We start from the raw sequence: 3,927 nt of genomic DNA, 5'->3' as shown, positions 1-3,927 counted from the left end.
AATAATAAATATTAATAATAATAAAATTTTAAGTCTGCCTTAACCTAAGCTTTCACATAAAGCTGTAGGCATGAAATGCACGGACAGCTCAACACCCTCTTCCCCTGGAAAACTGGGCTGAGAACAAGGCAGACATTTATACTGCCCTTTAGCTACTACTTCCTCTATCGTGTGGCTGTCAAAAGGCTAAATGAGATTCTGGCAACATAAAAAAAACAGTTTTGAAAGGTCATGCTATGCAGACAGTCACAGCTTTCATAGCGTCCTTTCTAAGGAAGACTACATGACAATCTGACCAGTTATGTTCTGATTAAAAGCAAAATGCACATTGCCACTGCATTATCAAAGGACCAGAACTGTAGACACTCAATAATATCTTTATGAAGATCATTTTCCACTGTATAAACACACAGTGCTATTAGTGAAAAGGACCCTTGAGTAATGAAACAGAACTGGAGGTAGGATACAAGCTCCCCTAAACACTGGCAGGCAGGCTAAAACTGGACCACTCTGTTCACTCAGTGTTTATAAACTTAAAAAACTTTCAAATTAAAACAGATCAACAGCAGGTTTGGTGGCACCTGCCTATAATCACAGCACTTAGAACAGGGAGATAAGAGGTTCAGGAGTTCAATGTTATCTTCAGCAACATAATGGCTTTAAAGACCCTGTCTCAAAAAACCAAAAACATGATGGTGAATGCCTCCAACCCCAACATTGGGGAGGCAGAGGCAGAAGGATCAGGAGTTTAAAGACAGCCTTAGAAGAAATCAAACATGTTTAATCTGCGATCTTTCATAGAGCTACCTTACCTCGTTTTCTGGAAGTGCCCAAGACCTACAACTTCAAGAAAAGCATGTAAAAGACAGCCTTAGATACAGAAAAGAATTAGAGACCACACTATACTACACAAGACACTGTCCCAATAAACAAAAAACAAAATCACACACACAAAAAAAACCAAACTAAATTTTAAATGCATCATTTTCCAAGGAAAAGCATAATACTATATTCAGTTGGATGTGTACTTAGTGACAGAGCACACGCTTAGCATGTGTGAGATGCTGGGTTAAGGCTGTAGCACCTAGAAAAGAACATTAACACTGTTCGCAGACATGGTGGGGCATGCCTCTAATCGCAGCACTCTGGCAGTTGAGGCAGGAAAACAGTCCTGAATTAAGGCCAGCCTGGGCTACAGAGTGAGCCCATATTTCAAACTGACCATTCTTTTAAATTGCATATAAAGCAACAAGTTTCCTATGGATATTCATGCATAGGTATTAAGTTTGGATTGGTGCCCTGACACGCACCCTGCCTACCCTCTGTTTCCACCCTGCAGCTGCTTGTTCCCTTCGGCTCCCGGGATTCCCCTCTCCACTTACACATCATGTGTTTTATTCCTCTTCCTGACTCACCCTGATCATTCTTCAGAATTTCCCTAATTTGATTACTTCAAAAACCTGCCAGCTGGGCATAAACAATGCATGGTTTTAATCCAAGCACTCGGGAGGCAGAGACAGGTGGATTTCTGAGTTTGAAGCCAGTCTAGAGCTAGTAGCTTTAGGCCTGTCAGAGCTACATAGTGATAGTGAGACTCTGCCTCAAAAAAATCAATCAAACAAACAAACAACCCAAATAAATGGGGCTAGAAAGATAGCTCAGTGATTAAGAGCACCGGCTACTTACTCTACCAGAGGACCCAGGCTTAATTCCCAGCATCTACACAGCAGCTCACCACTGTCAAGAATACAAGGGTTGACAGGGCAAACATGCATGCAAAACACCCACAAAATAAAACAACGGGTAAAGCTAAAGCTGTTTGGTAGAGCACTGGCTCACCTAAGGTTCAATCTCCAGTATTGTCATATATCCAAAAAAGGCAGTAAGTCAGTAAAAATTATCTAGCTTCTGAAATGTCCAAACTTGGGGGCTGGAGAAATGGCTCAGAAGTTAAGAGCATTTGTTACTCTTCCAGAGCACCCAAGTCTGATTCCCACCACCCACATGGTGGCGCACAACAGACAATAACTCCAGTTCCAGAGGATATGACGCCCTCTTCTGGCCTCTGTAGGCATTGCACACACATACATTCAAAGTACTCATACAAACAAAAAATAAACTGTTCAAACTGATAGGTTAATAGCAGCAGCCTGGTTTTATGCTTGCTTTTGTTATCCATGCTACGAATGTGTGCTCTTGTAACTCTACCACCTGGTAAATGTTGTTGTTTTTATTTTTGTTTGTTTTTCAAGACAGGGTTTCTCTGTATAGCCCTAGCTGTCCTGGAACTTGCTCTTTTAGACCAGGCTAGCCTCAAACTCACAGACATTACTACTGCCCAGCACACCTGATAAGTCTTTAATACAACAAAAATAATAAAAGAATAATAAAAACACCTTTATATAGTAGTAGTGTCTCACTACTGTGATCCCAGGACTTCAGACTGAAGGAGCTCATGCTCCAGGCTAGCCTGTGCTATATGGTCAATTTCAGGCCATCTTGGACTACAGTTTCAAACAAACAACAAAAGCAAATAAGCAAACAAATATCTCCTCTGTATTAAGCAACCCTCAGTAGGCCCTTAGTTTACCTTAAAAAGAGGCCTAGGACTGTCCCCCATATAAACCCTGTCTCAAGAAATAGGAAAAAAAAATTAGAAGCTAAACAATATTCAAACTTTCCTTCTATATTCAACTTTGTAAGAGACTAAGAAATAAAACCTACAAAACTGGACACTTACCTCAAAATAACAGCCCCCATTTCGGTGTTTTAGGAACGTGTGACATTACTTGGGTTTAAAGTGAAATATTCATGAAGACTCTTTCAGATTAGAAGATAAACTGAAAAATAAAAGGTTGAAAGGCAAGTATTAAAACCAGATAATTTAAGTGTTCACTGCATGTATGCGGCACTTGACTGTGTATAGCACACACGTGTAATAAACAGGCTGAAGATCTAATGAGGTTGAGAAACTTTTATGTTGAGGATCCATGCTCGAGTGTTCTCAGTTCTGGACCAGTTTAAAAGTCTGATACCTTTTCCTTATATATTTAGGTTTATATATTTAGGATAAGTCTAAGTAATCCATAGGATGTAGAACAGAACAGAAATGCAGGATCCCCAGGCCAGCCAGGCCCTGTCTCAAAAAAAAAAAATTTTAAAAAATAAAAATAAAAAACAACAACAAATTGCAAACTCCTACCCTAAGATAGTTCTACAAGGAAATATGTCTAAATCCAAGCAAAGCTTAGAGGATAAGAACACAAGCTGAGCAGAGTCCACCTGGTCTGTCTGTATTCTGGCAGCCAATTACTACTGTAGTTTCAGAGGCTTTGGAAAATCTTCCCACAGGAAAAACCAACTTAACCACGATGCTACCACGAGGTGTCCCCTGACCACTGAGAGAGAAGACAACAATGACACTTAGCTCACAGCAGAAGTCAAGGCTAAAGAGCACCAGCTCAAACAGGATGTGAAAGCTCTGTTAAATGACATCACCAAGGTCAACACCCTGGGTCCAGTCTAATGGAGGAAGGCAGGATCCATTCGACTGGCTGCTGACTAGGATTCTCTGCACACTGTCAACAGAGTCGTGATCACCACAGCCCAGGTAGCTAATTCTAAATGTAAGAATACTTAGTGCTGGAGAAAGAAACTTTCAGTATTGATCTTTCAGAGGACCCAAGTTTGAGTACCAGTACCTGATGCTGATCAGGCAGCGTACAAAGCTCCTCGAAGTCCAGCTCTGGGGAAATCAAACAACCCTAGTCTCTACAGGCATATGCATTCATGTACACACACTTAAACACTGGTGTAAATGTAATTAAAAATACATTTTTAAAAAATTTTGAGGGGGCTGGAGAGATGGCTCAGTGGTTAAGAGCATTGCCTGCTCTTCCAAAGGTCCTGAGTTCAATTCCCAGCAAC

The 3,927-nt window shown here is 40.7% G+C and overlaps 1 protein-coding gene across 1 annotated transcript in view; it reads right to left on the bottom strand.

The window, feature by feature from the left end:
* The window catches only part of Pik3cb (phosphatidylinositol-4,5-bisphosphate 3-kinase catalytic subunit beta), a 108,700-nt gene that overhangs the window by 83,501 nt on the left and 21,272 nt on the right, over positions 1 to 3,927 (bottom strand). The window contains exon 2 of the mRNA XM_005367822.3: positions 2,741 to 2,840. The gene's annotated coding sequence lies outside the window, so the exon portion shown is untranslated. The remainder of the gene's footprint in view (positions 1 to 2,740; positions 2,841 to 3,927) is intronic.

The sequence above is a fragment of the Microtus ochrogaster genome, unplaced genomic scaffold, assembly GCF_000317375.1.
Source record: "Microtus ochrogaster isolate Prairie Vole_2 unplaced genomic scaffold, MicOch1.0 UNK24, whole genome shotgun sequence".
Lineage (NCBI taxonomy): Eukaryota > Metazoa > Chordata > Mammalia > Rodentia > Cricetidae > Microtus > Microtus ochrogaster.
Note: the sequence above shows the minus strand (reverse complement) of the source record. Positions and strands in the feature narration are given on the sequence as shown.